Source organism: Meriones unguiculatus, chromosome 3, assembly GCF_030254825.1.
Source record: "Meriones unguiculatus strain TT.TT164.6M chromosome 3, Bangor_MerUng_6.1, whole genome shotgun sequence".
Taxonomy (NCBI): domain Eukaryota; kingdom Metazoa; phylum Chordata; class Mammalia; order Rodentia; family Muridae; genus Meriones; species Meriones unguiculatus.
In genome coordinates, this window is record NC_083351.1 from 140,013,139 (window position 1) to 140,023,684 (window position 10,546).

A 10,546-nucleotide genomic window follows, 5' to 3' on the forward strand; every position below is an offset into this window, starting at 1 on the left:
TGGGAGTGAGGCCACTTATAATGTCACAGGGTACAGGGCCAGCAAGGAGCTGTGTGCTTCTTTCTTTCTTCCTCAGGTTACACTTTTGAAATAGGACCAGGGCACAAGATGTTCAAGAGCTTGTCAATAGATCTAATCCTCCGCAGCCCTTGGAAAATAAAAGCTGGGACAAAGCTTCCCTGGACTTTTTGTAGCTCTCTCTTCCTCTTAGCCAAGGTTCCCCTGAACACGTAAGGCTCCAACGGACAGATACCCAGTTCCAGATAGGATAACCCAAGGGGGCTGAGACACAAAGAGTAGACGTGACTCACAGTCCTGGCAAAGCAGACCGATTGCCACTCTGGCAGAGAAGAGGTGGGAGGTCACAGCCACCTGGAGCCAGGACTGAGAGCAGGGAGTCGAGGTTGAGAACAAGCCCTGACCCCATATGAAAGAACTTAAGGGATATATATTCCCTCACCCTCCCTGCTGCAAGCTCGTCTCATGACTTGCCAGGGTTAAACACGACAGTCTGTGGATGTTGCCACTATGTCCCTGGGACAGAGAACGGAGCAATGGCAGGCAGTGCGTGAGTGATTCTGGGAAGCACCTGCCCCCGCCCGACTCTCTGCCTACACTTAGGTCTTGACTTTTCTCCCTACCCAAGTTCACAGTGGGCTTGGTAATTGTTGAGTGACCTGGAGACCTCTGAGGCCTGTCCCATGGTCTGTGTCACAGCTCACTACTTCCTTCTCAGAACACTTCCTTCTCATTTTCTGTGCGGCCGATTTCTTAAGTGGACGTCTCCAGTTCCTCTTTTGGTGTTGATGGCTAGTGCCCTTCAGTGTTCATTCCTTGAATCTCCTCTCCTGGGGTTTTGACTGTGACATCTCTCCTAGTGATACTAAAACCCTTTGTCTAGGCTTGGCCTCTACTACCATCCACCCCAGACACTCTTTGTTGTCTTTATGTTCACCCACCCGCCCCCACTTAAACATCTCAAATACAACATATCAAAAGAGACTCAAAGTCTCCACCTAAGTCTATTCCCTACTTTCCACTTTCTGTGTTTAGCCCTAGAGGAGGTGGAGACTGTGGTCATGGAAAGCCACAACCCAAAGCCCAAGCCTTGACACCATATGAAAAGACTTGGGGTAACATACATTCCCCTCCTCCCTGCATCTACTCCATTAGCTAGGCTGGAAGTGAGGTGGCCAGTCTTCTGGGTCCTTACCCAACCAACCAACCAGCATTGAACCAATCATTGCATTGGTTTTTAGATTTTTTTGTTTTTGTTTTTGTTTTTGTTTTAATCTCGCTCTCCACTTCATCTTCTTCACTTCTGCCAAACTCATCTTGGGCCTCTTCCACTTAAAAGTTTGAAGTGGCAAACTAAATGCTTACAGGATAAAAGCCAACTTCCTTAAAGGGACAGTGATTAAAACTGTGGCTTTTGTTTCCTGCTACTCTAAGCAGCGGGGTCCTTGTGTTCACCCCAGGGATGTACATTGTCTTCTTGGCATAGAGAGTGCCCACTTGCCCACCTTCTGAGTGCTTCTCCTGCCCTTGGAGGTTCTGAGACAGCTGAGAGCATAGTCGGGGGCCTTGTGAAAGAGACAAACAGACCGACTTCCCAATCTGGGCTTGTAACTCAGGCTGAGCTAGTAACTCAGGCTGAGCTAGTCACATAAACTCGCCCGTGGCTCTGAATCTTGAAGCATAGGCGGACAAAGGAGTATCAAAGACCAATGGGCAAAAAAGGCAGGAAAAAGGTGACTATAGAGCCTCTTGCTAGAGAAGACACAGGAGGTGATAGCAAGAAAATCAAATCGATACTGGTGGCTCACATCAGTGTCCTAGCCCTGGAGAAACTGAGGCAAAAGGATAGTTATGAGTTGGAGTCCAGCCTGGGCTACACAGTGAGGCCTTGTCTCAGAAAGCAAACAAAAAATTGAAATTGGGCTACAAATACACTGCCCCCAAATTCAATAGAAACAAGCAGAGAAAGCAGAAATGGAGCTCAGGCTGTGTAAGCATTTAACTATGAACACGGGAATAATTTAACTCAGAGAAGGAAAACCACCTATCAGAAAATAAAATAAAACCAGGCCTTTGTTTACATAATACACAAAAATGATTCTCTAAGACCATGGTTCTCAACCTTCCTAATGCTACGACCCTTTAACGCAGTTCCTCATATTGTGGTGATCCTGAGCCATAAAATTGTTTTCATTGCTGCTTCCTAACTTTAATTTTGCTACAGTTATGAATTGTAATGTAAACACCTGATGTATGATGCTTCCCAAAGGGGTTATGACCCACAGGTTGAGGACCACTGTCCTAAAGACTCAATTGTAAACATCAAAACTTTGAGGGCTGGGGGAGATGGCTCCGTCTGCTAAGTCCCCGCCATGCAAGCATGAAGAGCTGAGCGTAGGTCCCCAACCCTGGGTAAAGCTGGGAGTGGTGGTGTACATCTGCATTCTGAGGGCTGGGAGGGGCAGGGGTTAAAGAGACAGGTGTGGCCCTGAATATCATCTGCCAGCCACCCTAGCTCAGCCAGTGTGCTGCAGGTTCAGCCAGAGACAACAGCAAGTGAGAAAAACACGACCAAGGCTGTCTACCGAAACAAAGTTTATAACACAGGAAGTGGCTGAGTGACATACATTAGAGTCCAGGCTGGAGTGTCATCGATCCACCAAAGGAAGTGATGAAGAATCTACTGGCTGAAATGGAGGGAGTTCTACAAGGAAAGAGACAAAGAAAATCCCTATAATACGACAGAATTTTTATAAAGTGAATAATGACACACACTCACACACACATATATGAATATGACTGATTACTAGAAAGATATGGAAAATGTATTAAGTGGGATGGAGAGGATATTGACTGCTAAGGGTTAAGATAGGAGATATTAAAGGAAACCAAGCCCCTCCCCCCCCAAAAAAGGACAAAGATCACAATCGGTCGTGGTTGCTGTGACCAAGCATCACCAACCAGTAGCTTAGAATGACTACAGTTTATTTCCTTATGGTTCTGGGATCTAGAAGGTCAGAATGAAGATGCTGGCAGGAAACAACTGCCTTACATTTCCGGAGGAGAACCCTTGCTTTGTCTAGCTCCCAATAGTTTCCTACAACCCTTTGCATCCCTTGGCTTTCAGCTCTCACACCCTCGTCTCTCACACCCTGGTCTCTTACTCAGTTTTTCACGCTATGTGTTCCATAGTTCTCTTTCTCTCTATTTATATATTTACAAAATTCTCTTCTCATAAGGACACCAGCTTCTGGAAGAGGACTTCAACGAGACCCTATTCTAACTTGGCTGCATCCAGAAAGACCTTTTTCTAAATAAAATTACACTCAGACATTTTAGGGGTTAGGCCCATCACATATCTTTTGTAATGGTTTCTTGTTTCAATCCCTGTTTGCTGTGATAAAATACCCTGACCAAAAGCAACTCAGGAGAAAAAGGTTTTGTTTTAGCACAGAATTCCAAGGGTACAGTCTATATTACTTCAGGGGAGTGACAGGGGCAGGAGCTTGAGACAGTGGGTCACATGACATCCACAGCCAAGAGCAGGAGGAAATGGATGCTTCCCACTTGCTTGCTTTCTTGTGCTCAGCTTGCTTAGTCTTGAAAAGTTCAGAACCCCCTGCTTTAGGGAATAATGCCACCCAGAGTGGGCTGGGTCTTCCTATGTCAATTAACTTAGTTAGGACAATCCTTCACAGACATGCCAACCCAATGAGACCCTCTTCCCAGGTAACTCTAGGTTCTATCAAATTGACAGCTAAAGGTAATCTCCACAGGGGACATAGTTCAATTCATATTAGATATGCATTGAATGATGAAATTACTTTTTTAAAATGTAATGGAAATCACAGAATCTTCACCAAAAAAAAAAGAAAAATAATCATAGGAATTTGAGCAAACAATGAAATCTTTACCATCCGAAAAAAAAAATGTAATAAAAGCAAACTGTAATTATTCGTAGCCAGTATCTAAGTTTGCTAAGCAGAATGTGCCTGCTGGTGTTAACAATAACAACAACAATAACGATAATGATAATACTATTGCTGAGTTTGCCAAGTTGGATGTGCCCTCTTCGTGCAAGAGTGGCAGTCTGTCATGGGAGCAGTAAACTACTTTCTGATGTGTGAGGTCTGCTCCTCAGGAGGGAATTCAGAGGAGGTCATAGGACTGTTGTTTTGTTTAACGGACAGGATGTGCCTGTCAAATTGCTCTCTAAATAATTGCATGTATATTCATAGATCAGTGCTGCTGTCAGTTTTGGTCAAAGAGCTTCTTTTTCTTCTTCTTCTTTTTTTTTTTTTTTTTTCAGTGAGCAGTGAAAACTGCAGAGACTCATAACTGGTCAAGGTGATGAGAGTAAGTGTCCATGTAATGCTTAACCATAAACAGGAAGGCTAGAGCACCACCCCTAAGGCTTAGGGAACAGTGCAGAAGAGAAAGTAGAAAGAACAGAAGAGCCAGAGGAAGGGATGGAGTACCGTGGAATGCTTGGAATGCTGTCTTTTGGGCATGACATGGCTGTTGCACTCTTGAATTCACAACAGCTGTGACCACCTTCACAGGATCCGCACAAGACTGGACCCACCAATGCCGTACTATGAACTGGAGAGCGGCTCGTGAGACCCCATACTCCTCTGAGGTTCTGTAGGCAGTTAGTGGTTGATGGCAGAATGGAGAGACATGTTCTTCAGTGATGTAGCTGCCTGTAAGGTGCCCAAGTTCCTGTAAATAAACAACTCCTCTCCCGTGATCATGTGTGTAACTGTCATGTGACTTCCTGGGATGAAGGAGGAACAGCAGGAGCAGAAGCAAGAGGAGGAGAAGGGATAGTGGTATGACTTAGAAACATGATCTAAAACAATTCAGCATTTAAAAAAAATGATTTCTTATGTACACAATGTTCTGTCTGCATGTATACCTGAACACCAGAAGAGGGCACCAGATGGTTGTGAACCACCACGTGGTTGTTGGGCCTTGAACTCAGTGCTCTTAACCTCTGAGCCATCTCTCCAGCTCACAATTTAACATTTTTATGGACACGATATTTTTCTTTGGGTTTGGAGAACAGCACTTTGGCGGTTTCCGTCTGGAAGCTCCCCTTTCTGGCTGTGATGGGAGAAGGGGTGTTTTTCATACTGTCTCTGTCCTGAAGGCTATAGCTAGAGCCTCCTCTCTCTGTCACCCATTAACAGACTAGGAAGGACACTGCAGTTCCCAAGATGAGAAGGCTGATTCGGAAACCCGAAGCTAACGACTGCCTTGTTGGAAACCGCGGGCCTCTGGAAGGGGACTCTCTAAGTCCTGTACCCTGAGAGTCTTAGGCTGAGGTGAAAAGAATTCTGAGCTCATCGGATGCCGCCACCAGTGTCCTCTTAACTGGTTAGGTTGGTAAGTACAATTGCAAGGGCTCAGTTACAGCCCACAGGAGTCCCCATAATGCAAAACACTTACCTGCAGAAAGGGATTATTTTGCTGTGTGCCAGCTATGTTGATTTTTTTTTTTTTTTTTTTGAGACAGGGTTTCTCTGTGTAGCCTTGGTTGTCCTGGACTCGTGTTATAGACCAGGCTGGCCTCAAACTCACAGTGGTCCAACCCTAGGTAGGAGAGAGAAGGTTAGTGGGGAGAGGGAACCAAGACCCCTTTATTTTTTCCCAGATGTTTAGGGTTGATGGATTCTTAGGGGGGCGGGAGGGGGCTATGCCAATCTCCGTCAACAGCAAACACGGCGAGCAGTCTCCTCCACACTGCTGTGCCACGAAGCGTCTCTCTCCATCTGTCTGCTCCAAACCACCACACCGCCCATTTCTGGCCTCTCTAAACTGCCCCATGCCACCACTGCAAGCCACACTTTCTCTCTCCAGGCTCCCACATTTATAACCCCTCAGAGTCCTAGAGCACGCCCCTCTCTGCTCCACACCAGGTAGTCTGCTTCCAGCTGGCAAAGGCCACACCCCACACGAGACAATTATGAGCTCTGGACAAACTAAAGCCCGAACTAAAATCCCACACTTGGAATTAAAAAAAAAAAAAAAAACATATTTACACAATATAACTGAGTTTACAAAGACACCAAAACTTCCATTACACTCCTGCCCATACCAAATGAACAAAAACCTATGGAACAGTGCTTTAAAAAGTTGCCTAGCGTCAGCCTGGGGAGAGCCCCTGGTCTTGAACTGTCAGAGAGGTGGTGGTTCAGATGACAGAGGTGTTAAGAGTTCACGAGCCCAGCCCTTCTCCCCTGTGAACCTGACAGGCTTCTCCCTACTCTCCGTTCTCCTCTTATAAATGCCTGGTTACAAATGAAAACCACCTTTCCTAGGTTGGTTGTCTGTGCTTGGTTTGCCCTAGACCCTTGATACATAGGGTGTGGTGGTTCGAATAGAGATGACCCCCATCTGCTCCTGTGTTTGCCTTCTTTGCCTGTAGGGCGCGGCACTATTAGGAGGTGTGGCCTTGCTGGAGTGGGTGTGGCATTGCTGGAGTGGGTGTGGCCTTGTTGGAGGAAGTGAGTCTCTGTGAGGGCCGACTTTGAGGTAAGTAACGTAGTCTTTTGCTGCCCGTGGGTCAAGATGTAGAACTCTCGGCAACACCACGTCTGCCTGGACTCTGACACACTTCCCTCCATGATGATGATGGACTAAGCCTCTGAAACTGTAAACCAGCGCCAATGAAACGTTTTTCTTTGTAAGAGTTGCTTTCGTCACAGCAATGGAAACCCTAAGTAAGGGTTTCCTAACTTCAGGGTACTACCCTGAAGTCTGTTTCCAAAGCTTTGTCCCCAAACCAGCAGCAACATACAAATACTACAGGACTCTAACCCAGACATGGTGCATCGGAGACCCTAGGGGGCCCAGTGTTCAGAGTTTTAACAGGCCCTCCTGGGATTCTCTTGTGTCCTCTGGCCTGGGAATCACTGAGGAAGAGCAAGAGCCGGCCCAGGTGGCCCAGGTGTGAGAACGGTTCAACATCTCCGATCAATGTGAGCCCGAACAAATGAAGAGACTTATCTGCGCCTCAGTTTCCCCATCTGTACAATGAGGATACTAGTCCCATCATCTCTGAGTACTGGGAAGGTAGCAGGCAGCTGTGGGGATATCGTGGTATCCTTAGACCTGTTCAAGAGCTTCTGCTCCATACCCACCCAAACTGACTTGGGGAAGCCTGGGGACAATAGGAATGTATTTAAAAATAAAAAATTAAAAAAACCCACAGATTTTTACAAAGAAAGTCTTCGTCCCGTCAGATCGGCTCGAACCATGTTGGAATTGCTCACTGCTTCGCCTCATGGCTATTAATGCGGGATGCACCAGTCCTTATGAGTTCAGTCTTAACTTTCAAATGCTAATGGATTTTTTTCCGTGTAAGAGTTGAGCTCCGGGGTGGAGCAATGGCTCAGTGGTTAGGAGCATGAGTTTCTTTTCCAGAGTACTGAGTTCAATTCCCAGCAACCACAGGGTGGCTCCTAACCATCGTAACATGATCCGAGGCCCTCTTCTGGCACTCTTCAGGCATATATGCAGATAGAGTTAAGCTCCGAGTTCTGTCATCAGCACTGCTGGAAAGCAAAGGAGCACTTCCTGGGAAGGGAAGCAGGAGGTTGGCGGCAAGGTGTGCGGGGAAAGGACAGGCGCTACTTCTCAAGGGTACAGTGTTTAATAGCAACGTTCTGGAGATGAGGAGCAGTGGGTTTGTGTCTCCGCGTTAGCATGACCCATGCCAAGAACAGGACACTCACAGGATGGCTAAAACAGGGACTGTGAAGATGGCCGGCGGCAAGTGCCCGCGGCATAGCATGAGGCCCTGCGTTCAGATCCGAGCACATGGACCAAAACATCCAGGTGTTTCTGGGTGTGTCTGCAAACCAAATTTGGGTGCTGGTAGAGGCAGGGAGGCCAGGGACAGGCTCCATCCCTGTAGCTCATTGGCTGGCCAGCCAGGTTGAAATGATGAGCTCCAGGTTCAAAATCAAAGGCAGAGAGCAAGCTGAGGAAGACAGTCGGCATTGATTTCTGCTCTCCTCCCCTAGAACCAAAAAGACCCGAGTGTGTGTGCATGCACACGTGTGTACACACACACACACACACACACACACACATACACAAAATAGTTAAAATGTTATCCTCATAGCTGGTTGTGGAGGAATGCTTGTAATTCCAGCATTTGGGGAGCTGAAGCAGGAGGACTACTGTGAGTTTAAGGCCAGCCTGGGTCCCAAATCCAAAAAAACATAAGTTTAGGATGTGCTCATTTTACCACAATAAAAATAAAGGGAAACAGAACTGGAGCGATGGCTCAGTGACTAAAAGCGCATGATGCTCTTGCAGAGGATTAGGGCTTCATTCTTGGCACCCACATAGTGGTCTACAACTGCCTATAACTCTAGTTCCAGGGGGGTTGACGTCCTCGTCTCCCTCCACAGGAAGTAAGTGCACACGTGATGCTCATGCCTGCTTGCAGGTACAGACACATACGCTCAAAATAAAATAAATAAATCTGAAAAATAACAATGGGAAAAGATGGCAAGGCACACCTTTAAACCCAGCACTTGTGAGGCAGAGCCAGGTGGATCTCTGTGAGTTTGAGGCCAACCTGATCTTCATAGCAAGTTCCAGGCTGATCAGGGATACACAGTAAAATCCTGTCCCAATAGCAATGGTAGTAATAGTAATGGCAGTCGTATTAATAAAAATTTTAAAAAGAATAACAATACATAGAGCCGGACACGGTGGCACACACCTGTAATACCAGTGGGGGGGGGTAAGGGAGATGGGGGCAGAGGCAGGCAGATCCCTGTGAGTTAGAGGGTCTACAAAGTGAGTCCAGGACAGCCAAGGCTACACAGAGAAACACTGTCTTGGGGGAAAGAAAGAAAGAAAGAAAGAAAGAAAAGAAAAGAAAAGAAAAGAAAAGAAAAGAAAAGAAAAGAAAAGAAAAGAAAAAAAAAAGAAACCCAGAATACACAGATTGGCTCGGCTAGGATATACAGAAACAAATGTTTAAAAAACAATCTCCTGGGACCAAGGATGTAGTTTAGTGTGAAGTCTGCGCTTAACATGTGCATAGCCCAGTTTTGAGCACAACCGTAATATTAAAGGGGAGTGTAGCTATCGAGGTTTCTCAGTGGTTAAGAGCACTTCCTGTTCTTCCAGAGGACCAGAGTTCAATTCCTAGCACCCACACCAGGTGGCTCACAATCACAGCCTTGGGGGGGGGGGTCTGCTGTCTCTTGCTGCCTCTCCAGGTAACCCCCCTCCACATGCCATACACACATACATTAAAAAGATAAGATAAAATACTTTATATATATATAAAAAAAAAATTCCCTTACCTGTCAGTGCAGGCAATAGTTTAATCCTTGTCCTGGGTGGTGATAATCTTGAAGCTGAATTTGTAACACTCCACCAAGCTCTTCTTGTATGGCTATTGTGACAGTGAAAGAAGCCAGGACAGTGTGACTATTCACTCACAGTCTACAAATCTACCTGGAAGCAATCACTATCAATTTTAGCTATTTTCTTTCTTTTCTCCTCTGCATATATATATATATATATATATATATATATATGTTTATTATTTACTCTTCTCTTGTTTTGCTTTATGAGACAGGATCTTTCCTATGTAACTCCAGCTGGTCTTGAATTCGCTGTGTAGCCCAGTCTGGCCTTAGGCTTATGGATTCTCCTGCCTTAGCCTCCCCGTGTCCTGGGTTTAGAAGGATGTTCTACATCTGGCTTATTCAATCTGTATTTACAAAGTTTGATTTTAAGAGCTGGGTTATGTATTCTCAATAGAAAATTAGTCCCCCCCAAAACAAACAAACAAACAAACAAAAAACCTTAGAGGCTCACCTGGACAACACTAAGTGTTTTCTAATAGTTTCTGCAGGTCTGGGACAAGCAGCTTACCTTGATGCCTCTGACTCACAGTCTCTCATGGCGTTGTAGTCACAATAGGCCACCATCTGACTCATCTGAACACTGAGAGAGATGAAGGGCCTCTTCCAAGCTCCCTGGCTCATGTTGCTCCCTTGCTGGCCTTTGGCTGGCAGCCTTCAGTGGCTTGCTACGCACCATTTCCAGGAGACAACTGGTCCCTACCCTTAAAAATGTAGGATCTTTTCTAACCCAGCAGAGGGAGAGTGGCTGGCTGTGAGGAGCTGTGAGCTCAGTGGTGCCCCAGAGCGATGTGACTGTACAGAGAGGAAGGAGCTCTACAGCAGAAGTAAGTCTCAGTAATGTCATTAACAGCATGACCCTAATCTACTGGCAGTGTGTCCTTTTGAAAGAGGGGAACAGGCAAGGCACAGTGGTGCAAGTCTTTGGGAGGCAGAGGCAGGAGATCCTAGTGAGTTCGAGGCCAGCCTGGTCTACACATGAGTTCTGGGACAGCCAGAGCTACAAAGTGAGACCCTGACTCAAAAAACAAAACCAAACAAAGTCAAACCCCAAAACAACAACGTCAAACCAAGCAAACAAAAATAACAGAAAGGGGGGGGGATTTGAGGAGTATAACCCAGTGGTGAAA

At 46.1% G+C, this 10,546-nt stretch overlaps 1 long non-coding RNA gene across 1 annotated transcript; it reads right to left on the bottom strand.

Annotated features, from left to right (window-relative positions):
* Positions 1–3,924: 3,924 nt before the first annotated feature.
* LOC132653158 (uncharacterized) lies at positions 3,925–5,849 on the bottom strand. The gene is made up of 2 exons (XR_009590895.1): positions 5,470–5,849; positions 3,925–4,795 (listed from the first exon to the last, which is right to left on the bottom strand). It is a non-coding gene; the product is annotated as an uncharacterized LOC132653158 (long non-coding RNA).
* Between the last annotated feature and the right edge of the window lie 4,697 nt (positions 5,850–10,546).